Genomic DNA, 15,337 nt, shown 5'->3' with positions numbered 1-15,337 from the left:
AATTTTTTAAAATCTATTTTTACTGAACAAAATTTAAGCAGCATTCCACATCTTGAATATCTGATAAACGTAACAGATGGAAAGCAAGATAACTGCATTTATTCTGACTTGGTTAACAAAAAATGCCATGTGAGGGGCTGGTAGAAATTATATCTATAGGTTTGAGGTAGAAATTAGCAAATTGGATAGAAGAACGGCTGAATGAAAGAACTAAAAGTGATTTTATAGAGAAGTTTATTGAAACGATAGTTGTGTCACAAGTGAATAACTAACAAACGTGTCTTAGGATCTTTGTACTGTTTTGATTTACGTCAAAGATATAAATGAATAAATTGGAAAAAAACACTTAAATTCACAGATGATATGATGGTCTTGTGTTTTGCAAGCTGTTCAAAGTATGCTGCTGATTTCAAAAGGATTTAGATCATGTAGGGAATGAACCAAATACATGGTAGATGGTTTTCAGTTATAATAAATGTAAAACAAAGATTTTGTGGTTATGATAATTTGAATCAAACGTATGATTTAAACGAGATTAACATTAACAGTGTTTCATTATTTTCTGAAGCCGCCCAATTGATGTACTGTTGCTAGAATTTAGGCAAATATGATTTTACATTGACTTTACAGAAATATTCAATTATTATTAACCTTAGCAGTGTTCGATTAGCTTTTAAAGCCGTCCACGCGATGTACTGTTGCTAGTAGTAAAGCAAACAAGATCTTACGTTGTATTAAGATAAATATTCAATTATTATTAATCATAGCAGTGTTCGATTAGTTTCTAAAGTCATCAATGTTATGCACAATTGCTGGTGATAAAGCAAACAAGATTTTAGGTTGTTAGTAGAGAAATATTCAATTATTATTAACCATAGAAGTGTTCCACTAGTTTCTAAAGGCGTCCTTGCAGTGCACTGTTGCGGTGGATTTTAGGTTGTATTTACAGAAATATTCAATGCAATGGTTAAAAGTTTATAATCTGTCATATAGGTCACTGATTAGTCCATATTTGGAATATGATGTTCAACTTTATTCTTCTACTTTTAAAATACATTGAATTGTTTGTAAGGTTTGACATAATAATTAATAGAATTCGTTGCATTCGAAAGTTGTATATGCACGAAATTTGAATGAGTTTAAGTGAAACGTTGACAACTATACGAATAATTAATGCTGACTTTATGATTTTTATATGATTTTAATATTCAATTTATTTTATAGGTGGTGTAGCCGAGATGCATAAAACGGTCACATGTTGACGTGAAAGGTTACAAAACAACTGTTATTATTTGAATCCTCCTATAAAATAATACAGGTTACTTTGTTTAAGGAAATTATTTCCCAAAAGGATTTGAAATGGAACACTAACGGTATATTAACATAACACGTTCGTTATATTGAGTTTATTGTAAATTAATCGGATATAATACGATGCAACATGATGTAGGAAAAAGATACAATTCAAAAATACGTTAATAGTAATTTGAAAAATTTAAATGATTGAGGAAATATTCTAAAAAAAATTTAATAAAGAACGTACATAAAGATATGTACATTTAAAATGAACGTAGAAAAATTGAAGAAATAAAAAGGTTGTTTGTCCTTTATTTATATTACTGTTGAAGTTTCAACAATAAACAATATTTCCAAAATTTGTTTAAATCAAAATTTAAAATGCTATTTTTATCAATTTGCACACTTTAGAGACTCTTGAACACTTACAATATTCCATTACTATAATGAAAAACCATAACTCGAAGCATTTTGAAATAAAAATTATAGTGTAGGAGAGACACAATTTATAGATTGAAGTGGATTTATGTATGTACACGTTCGGCCCTCCCTGAACATGTACAGAATATAACGCAGTGAAGGTCCGTATATTGCGTTTTCTTCAAGCGGGTTTTATACCAGCAGTGGAGAAAAATGTCATGTGAAGAAAGCTTCTTTCATCAGCTTTAAAAATAATTAAATAATTCTGGGTTGCACTCTACTCTTATCCTCGGCGGGACTCGAACCCGCAGTCTTCGGTTTAGGAGACCGACGCCTTATCCATTAGGCCACGAGGACGTGTTTAATTATTATCCCTTAATACACTGATGGTAATTCTCAATTGTATACGACATTCTTACATTTTATAATTTATGTTGCCTTTACTTTATAATTATAGAATATTGAACATGGAATATTAATCTTAGACAAAATATATTCTGTCATAAATTTGTTCCAGTTCACATTTCAGGAGCAGCTTGAACTATTATATGCAAGGAGCAGTTCAGCTTGCATTCACTTTCAGGATGTAGAAAGAGTACTATTAAGGCTAAACTTAATTAATATTATAGTAATGACCCTATTCTGTTGAGCAACAGATTTCAACTTCTGTAGATGAGTAACAATTGGAGGGAAGAAGAAAGAAAACAAATGAGGGTCACAGTAGCGCGTGGATGATAAGACGGTGATAATGAAAGGTGACTCATTGACAAGACTTGTGGACAGAATAGTCTGAGGGGAAAATATAGAGACAAAATTTCATGTTATGGTACACAGGGGGAAGATATATAACAGACAATTTTTCTTGTAAATTACATAGCTACACGAGGGCTATCAGTGCTTTGGTAACGGAAACACCGTTTCTTCCAACATAAGACCGAAGACATTACGCTGTACAGATGGAGGACTATAACTGACAGAACAGAAGATATAACAAAGGGGACTTGGTGATATACAGGTATTGTGGTACATGTAAAACTAGTTACTTAGGTCATAGAACGTAATCAAAAGTAGAAAGGATTGTTGAAACCAAAAGAGGAAAAAGGCCACATTTTATTGTGTTGGTGATACTGTCCAGAAGTAACTGTTGGGATAAAGTCGTAAGTACGTCTCTAGGAATGAAAGCTGGGTTAAGAATAGTGGGTAAAAATGAGTGAGTTTGCTGGTGTGTTTTATGGGATCAGTTCGGAGGAAGAAACGCGTTTTCAGGAATGAAATTTTACATTTAAAATGGACATGTGCTGCTATGTTTCATATCTCTGTTAACTCGGCTCAATGTGTTGTTTTAAAATACGGCTAAACAGTAGTGAGAGCAATGAAAAACTAAATGTGGAAACAATAAGAGGCCGACAAATGCTCAGCAAAGGAAATGAATATATAAGTAATTATAAGAATAAGCTTTATTGTTATTATTCATAGATTAGAAATATCAGAAATAAAATAGATGACTGTACAGTACGAGTGGGATTGGAGGGTTTTGATATAATAAGAACAACTGAAACACTGTTAACAACTGATGGTTTTGATGACAGAAGTTGCTTTGGAATATTGTGTTACAGGCTACTTAATACGGATAGAATTTAAAAGAGGAAATGTGAGTTACATCGTGTTAAAGAAGAAAATATCAAAGACGATAGGGATGACGTTGAATCCGTTTGGGTTTCAGCCATAAAGGGAAAAGTAAATTTGTTCGAGATCAACAGATGATACTGATGAAATTAGGTAGAATCTTTACATTGAGATCAAGAGCTTAGCTGTTAATGAAGTCGTAATTATGAATAATTTTAATTTAAAAATATCGATTTGGAAATGCTAGAGTGAAACAAGGAGGGAGAAATATTTTGGAAACTGTTAAAGATGGATATGCTCACCTATTAGTTTGGAATCTTCAAGAAATAATGGTATTTTGGCCTCAGTGTTAACTTCAAATATAGAAATGATTGAGGAATATCTTGGTACAACTGATCATTGATCTACAAAGTTCAATGTCTCAAAGAATGAAGAATAAAGATAATTTGGTTAAAAATTAGAAAAAATCAAATTTGGTGGAATGCAACAAGAATTACTTGTTGTGAGAAGGTCTACTGATTCCATTTCTGAGATACTGTATGAATATAGAAAATGTTTAATGACGATTCTTTAAATACTCAAGTTATTTGATAGTTACGAGATGTTCGGATTGTTAATTTTTTAAAATCTATTTTTACTGAACAAAATTTAAGCAGCATTCCACATCTTGAATATCTGATAAACGTAACAGATGGAAAGCAAGATAACTGCATTTATTCTGACTTGGTTAACAAAAAATGCCATGTGAGGGGCTGGTAGAAATTATATCTATAGGTTTGAGGTAGAAATTAGCAAATTGGATAGAAGAACGGCTGAATGAAAGAACTAAAAGTGATTTTATAGAGAAGTTTATTGAAACGATAGTTGTGTCACAAGTGAATAACTAACAAACGTGTCTTAGGATCTTTGTACTGTTTTGATTTACGTCAAAGATATAAATGAATAAATTGGAAAAAACACACTTAAATTCACAGATGATATGATGGTCTTGTGTTTTGCAAGCTGTTCAAAGTATGCTGCTGATTTCAAAAGGATTTAGATCATGTAGGGAATGAACCAAATACATGGTAGATGGTTTTCAGTTATAATAAATGTAAAACAAAGATTTTGTGGTTATGATAATTTGAATCAAACGTATGATTTAAACGAGATTAACATTAACAGTGTTTCATTATTTTCTGAAGCCGCCCAATTGATGTACTGTTGCTAGAATTTAGGCAAATATGATTTTACATTGACTTTACAGAAATATTCAATTATTATTAACCTTAGCAGTGTTCGATTAGTTTTAAAGCCGTCCACGCGATGTACTGTTGCTAGTAGTAAAGCAAACAAGATCTTACGTTGTATTAAGATAAATATTCAATTATTATTAATCATAGCAGTGTTCGATTAGTTTCTAAAGTCATCAATGTTATGCACAATTGCTGGTGATAAAGCAAACAAGATTTTAGGTTGTTAGTAGAGAAATATTCAATTATTATTAACCATAGAAGTGTTCCACTAGTTTCTAAAGGCGTCCTTGCAGTGCACTGTTGCGGTGGATTTTAGGTTGTATTTACAGAAATATTCAATGCAATGGTTAAAAGTTTATAATCTGTCATATAGGTCACTGATTAGTCCATATTTGGAATATGATGTTCAACTTTATTCTTCTACTTTTAAAATACATTGAATTGTTTGTAAGGTTTGACATAATAATTAATAGAATTCGTTGCATTCGAAAGTTGTATATGCACGAAATTTGAATGAGTTTAAGTGAAACGTTGACAACTATACGAATAATTAATGCTGACTTTATGATTTTTATATGATTTTAATATTCAATTTATTTTATAGGTGGTGTAGCCGAGATGCATAAAACGGTCACATGTTGACGTGAAAGGTTACAAAAACAACTGTTATTATTTGAATCCTCCTATAAAATAATACAGGTTACTTTGTTTAAGGAAATTATTTCCCAAAAGGATTTGAAATGGAACACTAACGGTATATTAACATAACCCGTTCGTTATATTGAGTTTATTGTAAATTAATCGGATATAATACGATGCAACATGATGTAGGAAAAAGAATACAATTCAAAAATACGTTAATAGTAATTTGAAAAATTTAAATGATTGAGGAAATATTCTAAAAAAAATTTAATAAAGAACGTACATAAAGATATGTACATTTAAAATGAACGTAGAAAAATTGAAGAAATAAAAAGGTTGTTTGTCCTTTATTTATATTACTGTTGAAGTTTCAACAATAAACAATATTTCCAAAAATTTGTTTAAATCAAAATTTAAAATGCTATTTTTATCAATTTGCACACTTTAGAGACTCTTGAACACTTACAATATTCCATTACTATAATGAAAAACCATAACTCGAAGCATTTTGAAATAAAAATTATAGTGTAGGAGAGACACAATTTATAGATTGAAGTGGATTTATGTATGTACACGTTCGGCCCTCCCTGAACATGTACAGAATATAACGCAGTGAAGGTCCGTATATTGCGTTTTCTTCAAGCGGGTTTTATACCAGCAGTGGAGAAAAATGTCATGTGAAGAAAGCTTCTTTCATCAGCTTTAAAAATAATTAAATAATTCTGGGTTGCACTCTACTCTTATCCTCGGCGGGACTCGAACCCGCAGTCTTCGGTTTAGGAGACCGACGCCTTATCCATTAGGCCACGAGGACGTGTTTAATTATTATCCCTTAATACACTGATGGTAATTCTCAATTGTATACGACATTCTTACATTTTATAATTTATGTTGCCTTTACTTTATAATTATAGAATATTGAACATGGAATATTAATCTTAGACAAAATATATTCTGTCATAAATTTGTTCCAGTTCACATTTCAGGAGCAGCTTGAACTATTATATGCAAGGAGCAGTTCAGCTGGCATTCACTTTCAGGATGTAGAAAGAGTACTATTGAGGCTAAAATTAATTAATGTTATAGTAATGACCCTATTCTGTTGAGCAACAGATTTCAACTTCTGTAGATGAGTAACAATTGGAGGGAAGAAGAAAGAAAACAAATGAGGGTCACAGTAGCGCGTGGATGATAAGACGGTGATAATGAAAGGTGACTCATTGACAAGACTTGTGGACAGAATAGTCTGAGGGGAAAATATAGAGAGAAAATTTCATGTTATGGTACACAGGGGGAAGATATATAACAGACAATTTTTCTTGTAAATTACATAGCTACACGAGGGCTATCAGTGCTTTGGTAACGGAAACACCGTTTCTTCCAACATAAGACCGAAGACATTACGCTGTACAGATGGAGGACTATAACTGACAGAACAGAAGATATAACAAAGGGGACTTGGTGATATACAGGTATTGTGGTACATGTAAAACTAGTTACTTAGGTCATAGAACGTAATCAAAAAGTAGAAAGGATTGTTGAAACCAAAAGAGGAAAAAGGCCACATTTTTATTGTGTTGGTGATACTGTCCAGAAGTAACTGTTGGGATAAAGTCGTAAGTACGTCTCTAGGAATGAAAGCTGGGTTAAGAATAGTGGGTAAAAATGAGTGAGTTTGCTGGTGTGTTTTATGGGATCAGTTCGGAGGAAGAAACGCGTTTTCAGGAATGAATTTTTTACATTTAAAATGGACATGTGCTGCTATGTTTCATATCTCTGTTAACTCGGCTCAATGTGTTGTTTTAAAATACGGCTAAACAGTAGTGAGAGCAATGAAAAACTAAATGTGGAAACAATAAGAGGCCGACAAATGCTCAGCAAAGGAAATGAATATATAAGTAATTATAAGAATAAGCTTTATTGTTATTATTCATAGATTAGAAATATAAGAAATAAAATAGATGACTGTACAGTACGAGTGGGATTGGAGGGTTTTGATATAATAAGAACAACTGAAACACTGTTAACAACTGATGGTTTTGATGACAGAAGTTGCTTTGGAATATTGTGTTACAGGCTACTTAATACGGATAGAATTTAAAAGAGGAAATGTGAGTTACATCGTGTTAAAGAAGAAAATATCAAAGACGATAGGGATGACGTTGAATCCGTTTGGGTTTCAGCCATAAAGGGAAAAGTAAATTTGTTCGAGATCAACAGATGATACTGATGAAATTAGGTAGAATCTTTACATTGAGATCAAGAGCTTAGCTGTTAATGAAGTCGTAATTATGAATAATTTTAATTTAAAAATATCGATTTGGAAATGCTAGAGTGAAACAAGGAGGGAGAAATATTTTGGAAACTGTTAAAGATGGATATGCTCACCTATTAGTTTGGAATCTTCAAGAAATAATGGTATTTTGGCCTCAGTGTTAACTTCAAATATAGAAATGATTGAGGAATATCTTGGTACAACTGATCATTGATCTACAAAGTTCAATGTCTCAAAGAATGAAGAATAAAGATAATTTGGTTAAAATTAGAAAAAATCAAATTTGGTGGAATGCAACAAGAATTACTTGTTGTGAGAAGGTCTACTGATTCCATTTCTGAGATACTGTATGAATATAGAAAATGTTTAATGACGATTCTTTAAATACTCAAGTTATTTGATAGTTACGAGATGTTCGGATTGTTAATTTTTTAAAATCTATTTTTACTGAACAAAATTTAAGCAGCATTCCACATCTTGAATATCTGATAAACGTAACAGATGGAAAGCAAGATAACTGCATTTATTCTGACTTGGTTAACAAAAAATGCCATGTGAGGGGCTGGTAGAAATTATATCTATAGGTTTGAGGTAGAAATTAGCAAATTGGATAGAAGAACGGCTGAATGAAAGAACTAAAAGTGATTTTATAGAGAAGTTTATTGAAACGATAGTTGTGTCACAAGTGAATAACTAACAAACGTGTCTTAGGATCTTTGTACTGTTTTGATTTACGTCAAAGATATAAATGAATAAATTGGAAAAAACACACTTAAATTCACAGATGATATGATGGTCTTGTGTTTTGCAAGCTGTTCAAAGTATGCTGCTGATTTCAAAAGGATTTAGATCATGTAGGGAATGAACCAAATACATGGTAGATGGTTTTCAGTTATAATAAATGTAAAACAAAGATTTTGTGGTTATGATAATTTGAATCAAACGTATGATTTAAACGAGATTAACATTAACAGTGTTTCATTATTTTCTGAAGCCGCCCAATTGATGTACTGTTGCTAGAATTTAGGCAAATATGATTTTACATTGACTTTACAGAAATATTCAATTATTATTAACCTTAGCAGTGTTCGATTAGTTTTAAAGCCGTCCACGCGATGTACTGTTGCTAGTAGTAAAGCAAACAAGATCTTACGTTGTATTAAGATAAATATTCAATTATTATTAATCATAGCAGTGTTCGATTAGTTTCTAAAGTCATCAATGTTATGCACAATTGCTGGTGATAAAGCAAACAAGATTTTAGGTTGTTAGTAGAGAAATATTCAATTATTATTAACCATAGAAGTGTTCCACTAGTTTCTAAAGGCGTCCTTGCAGTGCACTGTTGCGGTGGATTTTAGGTTGTATTTACAGAAATATTCAATGCAATGGTTAAAAGTTTATAATCTGTCATATAGGTCACTGATTAGTCCATATTTGGAATATGATGTTCAACTTTATTCTTCTACTTTTAAAATACATTGAATTGTTTGTAAGGTTTGACATAATAATTAATAGAATTCGTTGCATTCGAAAGTTGTATATGCACGAAATTTGAATGAGTTTAAGTGAAACGTTGACAACTATACGAATAATTAATGCTGACTTTATGATTTTTATATGATTTTAATATTCAATTTATTTTATAGGTGGTGTAGCCGAGATGCATAAAACGGTCACATGTTGACGTGAAAGGTTACAAAACAACTGTTATTATTTGAATCCTCCTATAAAATAATACAGGTTACTTTGTTTAAGGAAATTATTTCCCAAAAGGATTTGAAATGGAACACTAACGGTATATTAACATAACCCGTTCGTTATATTGAGTTTATTGTAAATTAATCGGATATAATACGATGCAACATGATGTAGGAAAAAGAATACAATTCAAAAATACGTTAATAGTAATTTGAAAAATTTAAATGATTGAGGAAATATTCTAAAAAAAAATTTAATAAAGAACGTACATAAAGATATGTACATTTAAAATGAACGTAGAAAAATTGAAGAAATAAAAAAGGTTGTTTGTCCTTTATTTATATTACTGTTGAAGTTTCAACAATAAACAATATTTCCAAAAATTTGTTTAAATCAAAATTTAAAATGCTATTTTTATCAATTTGCACACTTTAGAGACTCTTGAACACTTACAATATTCCATTACTATAATGAAAAACCATAACTCGAAGCATTTTGAAATAAAAATTATAGTGTAGGAGAGACACAATTTATAGATTGAAGTGGATTTATGTATGTACACGTTCGGCCCTCCCTGAACATGTACAGAATATAACGCAGTGAAGGTCCGTATATTGCGTTTTCTTCAAGCGGGTTTTATACCAGCAGTGGAGAAAAATGTCATGTGAAGAAAGCTTCTTTCATCAGCTTTAAAAATAATTAAATAATTCTGGGTTGCACTCTACTCTTATCCTCGGCGGGACTCGAACCCGCAGTCTTCGGTTTAGGAGACCGACGCCTTATCCATTAGGCCACGAGGACGTGTTTAATTATTATCCCTTAATACACTGATGGTAATTCTCAATTGTATACGACATTCTTACATTTTATAATTTATGTTGCCTTTACTTTATAATTATAGAATATTGAACATGGAATATTAATCTTAGACAAAATATATTCTGTCATAAATTTGTTCCAGTTCACATTTCAGGAGCAGCTTGAACTATTATATGCAAGGAGCAGTTCAGCTGGCATTCACTTTCAGGATGTAGAAAGAGTACTATTAAGGCTAAAATTAATTAATGTTATAGTAATGACCCTATTCTGTTGAGCAACAGATTTCAACTTCTGTAGATGAGTAACAATTGGAGGGAAGAAGAAAGAAAACAAATGAGGGTCACAGTAGCGCGTGGATGATAAGACGGTGATAATGAAAGGTGACTCATTGACAAGACTTGTGGACAGAATAGTCTGAGGGGAAAATATAGAGACAAAATTTCATGTTATGGTACACAGGGGGAAGATATATAACAGACAATTTTTCTTGTAAATTACATAGCTACACGAGGGCTATCAGTGCTTTGGTAACGGAAACACCGTTTCTTCCAACATAAGACCGAAGACATTACGCTGTACAGATGGAGGACTATAACTGACAGAACAGAAGATATAACAAAGGGGACTTGGTGATATACAGGTATTGTGGTACATGTAAAACTAGTTACTTAGGTCATAGAACGTAATCAAAAGTAGAAAGGATTGTTGAAACCAAAAGAGGAAAAAGGCCACATTTTATTGTGTTGGTGATACTGTCCAGAAGTAACTGTTGGGATAAAGTCGTAAGTACGTCTCTAGGAATGAAAGCTGGGTTAAGAATAGTGGGTAAAAATGAGTGAGTTTGCTGGTGTGTTTTATGGGATCAGTTCGGAGGAAGAAACGCGTTTTCAGGAATGAATTTTTTACATTTAAAATGGACATGTGCTGCTATGTTTCATATCTCTGTTAACTCGGCTCAATGTGTTGTTTTAAAATACGGCTAAACAGTAGTGAGAGCAATGAAAACTAAATGTGGAAACAATAAGAGGCCGACAAATGCTCAGCAAAGGAAATGAATATATAAGTAATTATAAGAATAAGCTTTATTGTTATTATTCATAGATTAGAAATATCAGAAATAAAATAGATGACTGTACAGTACGAGTGGGATTGGAGGGTTTTGATATAATAAGAACAACTGAAACACTGTTAACAACTGATGGTTTTGATGACAGAAGTTGCTTTGGAATATTGTGTTACAGGCTACTTAATACGGATAGAATTTAAAAGAGGAAATGTGAGTTACATCGTGTTAAAGAAGAAAATATCAAAGACGATAGGGATGACGTTGAATCCGTTTGGGTTTCAGCCATAAAGGGAAAAGTAAATTTGTTCGAGATCAACAGATGATACTGATGAAATTAGGTAGAATCTTTACATTGAGATCAAGAGCTTAGCTGTTAATGAAGTCGTAATTATGAATAATTTTAATTTAAAAATATCGATTTGGAAATGCTAGAGTGAAACAAGGAGGGAGAAATATTTTGGAAACTGTTAAAGATGGATATGCTCACCTATTAGTTTGGAATCTTCAAGAAATAATGGTATTTTGGCCTCAGTGTTAACTTCAAATATAGAAATGATTGAGGAATATCTTGGTACAACTGATCATTGATCTACAAAGTTCAATGTCTCAAAGAATGAAGAATAAAGATAATTTGGTTAAAAATTAGAAAAAATCAAATTTGGTGGAATGCAACAAGAATTACTTGTTGTGAGAAGGTCTACTGATTCCATTTCTGAGATACTGTATGAATATAGAAAATGTTTAATGACGATTCTTTAAATACTCAAGTTATTTGATAGTTACGAGATGTTCGGATTGTTAATTTTTTAAAATCTATTTTTACTGAACAAAATTTAAGCAGCATTCCACATCTTGAATATCTGATAAACGTAACAGATGGAAAGCAAGATAACTGCATTTATTCTGACTTGGTTAACAAAAAATGCCATGTGAGGGGCTGGTAGAAATTATATCTATAGGTTTGAGGTAGAAATTAGCAAATTGGATAGAAGAACGGCTGAATGAAAGAACTAAAAGTGATTTTATAGAGAAGTTTATTGAAACGATAGTTGTGTCACAAGTGAATAACTAACAAACGTGTCTTAGGATCTTTGTACTGTTTTGATTTACGTCAAAGATATAAATGAATAAATTGGAAAAAACACACTTAAATTCACAGATGATATGATGGTCTTGTGTTTTGCAAGCTGTTCAAAGTATGCTGCTGATTTCAAAAGGATTTAGATCATGTAGGGAATGAACCAAATACATGGTAGATGGTTTTCAGTTATAATAAATGTAAAACAAAGATTTTGTGGTTATGATAATTTGAATCAAACGTATGATTTAAACGAGATTAACATTAACAGTGTTTCATTATTTTCTGAAGCCGCCCAATTGATGTACTGTTGCTAGAATTTAGGCAAATATGATTTTACATTGACTTTACAGAAATATTCAATTATTATTAACCTTAGCAGTGTTCGATTAGTTTTAAAGCCGTCCACGCGATGTACTGTTGCTAGTAGTAAAGCAAACAAGATCTTACGTTGTATTAAGATAAATATTCAATTATTATTAATCATAGCAGTGTTCGATTAGTTTCTAAAGTCATCAATGTTATGCACAATTGCTGGTGATAAAGCAAACAAGATTTTAGGTTGTTAGTAGAGAAATATTCAATTATTATTAACCATAGAAGTGTTCCACTAGTTTCTAAAGGCGTCCTTGCAGTGCACTGTTGCGGTGGATTTTAGGTTGTATTTACAGAAATATTCAATGCAATGGTTAAAAGTTTATAATCTGTCATATAGGTCACTGATTAGTCCATATTTGGAATATGATGTTCAACTTTATTCTTCTACTTTTAAAATACATTGAATTGTTTGTAAGGTTTGACATAATAATTAATAGAATTCGTTGCATTCGAAAGTTGTATATGCACGAAATTTGAATGAGTTTAAGAGAAACGTTGACAACTATACGAATAATTAATGCTGACTTTATGATTTTTATATGATTTTAATATTCAATTTATTTTATAGGTGGTGTAGCCGAGATGCATAAAACGGTCACATGTTGACGTGAAAGGTTACAAAACAACTGTTATTATTTGAATCCTCCTATAAAATAATACAGGTTACTTTGTTTAAGGAAATTATTTCCCAAAAGGATTTGAAATGGAACACTAACGGTATATTAACATAACCCGTTCGTTATATTGAGTTTATTGTAAATTAATCGGATATAATACGATGCAACATGATGTAGGAAAAAAGATACAATTCAAAAATACGTTAATAGTAATTTGAAAAATTTAAATGATTGAGGAAATATTCTAAAAAAAAATTTAATAAAGAACGTACATAAAGATATGTACATTTAAAATGAACGTAGAAAAATTGAAGAAATAAAAAAGGTTGTTTGTCCTTTATTTATATTACTGTTGAAGTTTCAACAATAAACAATATTTCCAAAAATTTGTTTAAATCAAAATTTAAAATGCTATTTTTATCAATTTGCACACTTTAGAGACTCTTGAACACTTACAATATTCCATTACTATAATGAAAAACCATAACTCGAAGCATTTTGAAATAAAAATTATAGTGTAGGAGAGACACAATTTATAGATTGAAGTGGATTTATGTATGTACACGTTCGGCCCTCCCTGAACATGTACAGAATATAACGCAGTGAAGGTCCGTATATTGCGTTTTCTTCAAGCGGGTTTTATACCAGCAGTGGAGAAAAATGTCATGTGAAGAAAGCTTCTTTCATCAGCTTTAAAAATAATTAAATAATTCTGGGTTGCACTCTACTCTTATCCTCGGCGGGACTCGAACCCGCAGTCTTCGGTTTAGGAGACCGACGCCTTATCCATTAGGCCACGAGGACGTGTTTAATTATTATCCCTTAATACACTGATGGTAATTCTCAATTGTATACGACATTCTTACATTTTATAATTTATGTTGCCTTTACTTTATAATTATAGAATATTGAACATGGAATATTAATCTTAGACAAAATATATTCTGTCATAAATTTGTTCCAGTTCACATTTCAGGAGCAGCTTGAACTATTATATGCAAGGAGCAGTTCAGCTGGCATTCACTTTCAGGATGTAGAAAGAGTACTATTAAGGCTAAAATTAATTAATGTTATAGTAATGACCCTATTCTGTTGAGCAACAGATTTCAACTTCTGTAGATGAGTAACAATTGGAGGGAAGAAGAAAGAAAACAAATGAGGGTCACAGTAGCGCGTGGATGATAAGACGGTGATAATGAAAGGTGACTCATTGACAAGACTTGTGGACAGAATAGTCTGAGGGAAAATATAGAGACAAAATTTCATGTTATGGTACACAGGGGGAAGATATATAACAGACAATTTTTCTTGTAAATTACATAGCTACACGAGGGCTATCAGTGCTTTGGTAACGGAAACACCGTTTCTTCCAACATAAGACCGAAGACATTACGCTGTACAGATGGAGGACTATAACTGACAGAACAGAAGATATAACAAAGGGGACTTGGTGATATACAGGTATTGTGGTACATGTAAAACTAGTTACTTAGGTCATAGAACGTAATCAAAAGTAGAAAGGATTGTTGAAACCAAAAGAGGAAAAAGGCCACATTTTATTGTGTTGGTGATACTGTCCAGAAGTAACTGTTGGGATAAAGTCGTAAGTACGTCTCTAGGAATGAAAGCTGGGTTAAGAATAGTGGGTAAAAATGAGTGAGTTTGCTGGTGTGTTTTATGGGATCAGTTCGGAGGAAGAAACGCGTTTTCAGGAATGAATTTTTTACATTTAAAATGGACATGTGCTGCTATGTTTCATATCTCTGTTAACTCGGCTCAATGTGTTGTTTTAAAATACGGCTAAACAGTAGTGAGAGCAATGAAAAACTAAATGTGGAAACAATAAGAGGCCGACAAATGCTCAGCAAAGGAAATGAATATATAAGTAATTATAAGAATAAGCTTTATTGTTATTATTCATAGATTAGAAATATCAGAAATAAAATAGATGACTGTACAGTACGAGTGGGATTGGAGGGTTTTGATATAATAAGAACAACTGAAACACTGTTAACAACTGATGGTTTTGATGACAGAAGTTGCTTTGGAATATTGTGTTACAGGCTACTTAATACGGATAGAATTTAAAAGAGGAAATGTGAGTTACATCGTGTTAAAGAAGAAAATATCAAAGACGATAGGGATGACGTTGAATCCGTTTGGGTTTCAGCCATAAAGGGAAAA

General features: G+C 31.8%; 4 non-coding genes across 4 annotated transcripts; all 4 read right to left on the bottom strand.

Annotated features, from left to right (window-relative positions):
- Window positions 1-2,000: 2,000 nt before the first annotated feature.
- On the bottom strand, window positions 2,001-2,073 carry TRNAR-CCU (transfer RNA arginine (anticodon CCU)). Its single transcript has one exon. It is a non-coding gene; the product is annotated as a tRNA-Arg (tRNA).
- A 3,887-nt stretch (window positions 2,074-5,960) lies between these two features.
- Window positions 5,961-6,033, bottom strand: TRNAR-CCU (transfer RNA arginine (anticodon CCU)). The gene has a single exon. It is a non-coding gene; the product is annotated as a tRNA-Arg (tRNA).
- A 3,890-nt stretch (window positions 6,034-9,923) lies between these two features.
- On the bottom strand, window positions 9,924-9,996 carry TRNAR-CCU (transfer RNA arginine (anticodon CCU)). The gene has a single exon. It is a non-coding gene; the product is annotated as a tRNA-Arg (tRNA).
- Window positions 9,997-13,884: 3,888 nt separating this feature from the next.
- TRNAR-CCU (transfer RNA arginine (anticodon CCU)) lies at window positions 13,885-13,957 on the bottom strand. Its single transcript has one exon. It is a non-coding gene; the product is annotated as a tRNA-Arg (tRNA).
- Between the last annotated feature and the right edge of the window lie 1,380 nt (window positions 13,958-15,337).

This window comes from Tachypleus tridentatus, chromosome 13, assembly GCF_004210375.1.
Source record: "Tachypleus tridentatus isolate NWPU-2018 chromosome 13, ASM421037v1, whole genome shotgun sequence".
NCBI classification, from domain to species: Eukaryota; Metazoa; Arthropoda; class Merostomata; order Xiphosura; family Limulidae; genus Tachypleus; species Tachypleus tridentatus.
This window is presented reverse-complemented; position numbering and strand designations above follow the sequence as displayed.